The following is a 1,019-nucleotide window of genomic DNA, read 5'->3' on the forward strand; positions in this document are numbered from 1 at the left end:
CTTCCTCATTTTTATGCTACATTTTTAGGAAACCCATGATTCAATTTCACTGGTTGCAAGGGAAAAACTTCTGTTCCCAAAATGCAAATGAGAGGCTGTAAATTAAGTTAAGCCCTTTGGCCACCAGCAGAAGCTGCCCTTCCTCACCCTGGCAAGGAAACTGCTTTTATCTGGGATTCCAGGAGCAATTCCTGGTAGCAGTCAGTCCATTTGCAGCTATCTCTGCTGCTGGATTTGCTCTCCCCTGGTACCTCCTGGGTCCACCCTAATATCACAGTCACCCTAGGAAACCCAGAGCAGGAGTATAAAGAAAACACACACACACACACACACACACACACACACACACACACACACACACACACACACGCTACTCTATTTACTTGCTGTGTGACCTCAGGCAGATCTCCTAACCTCTCTGGGCTTTAGTTTACTCTTCTATGATTCATTCATTCATTCATTCATTGAACGAATATTTACTGAGTGCTTGCTATGTACCAGCAATGAACAAAAGAGACAATAATCCCTGTCCTGATGAAGCTGACATTCTGGGATGAGGGGAAAACAATAAAAATAAATAAGCCAGTGATGTGGCATGTCAGAAGGTGGTAAGTGATCTGGAGAAAAATAAAAAGGAGTTGGAATAGTGATATCTGCCTACTGCCTACCCCTAAGGGTTGTGATGAGGATTGAATGAGCTGATGCTCATAAAATTACTTCCTCAAACAGTAATGGGCTGTGCAAATATAAAGAACAATTATAATATATAAATGAACATTTTGTTCAATGAAAGCATTTACAGAGATCCCAAAGGCCCAGAGAATGTGGTGATCCAGGGATGGAGAACCCAAGTCAGCTTGAATCATGGCCTGGGGCTCAAAGGGAACTGGGACATCCGCTAGCCCAGGGATCTGGCTGTCCCTCGGAATCACCCAGGTGCTTTGAAAAACTGCCGAGGTCAAGGTCACACTGCAGATTCCCTTGAACCAGAGTCTCTGGGGGCAGGGCCAGGCATTCCT

This window comes from Lipotes vexillifer, unplaced genomic scaffold (genome assembly GCF_000442215.2).
Source record: "Lipotes vexillifer unplaced genomic scaffold, Lipotes_vexillifer_v1.1 scaffold496, whole genome shotgun sequence".
Taxonomy (NCBI): domain Eukaryota; kingdom Metazoa; phylum Chordata; class Mammalia; order Artiodactyla; family Lipotidae; genus Lipotes; species Lipotes vexillifer.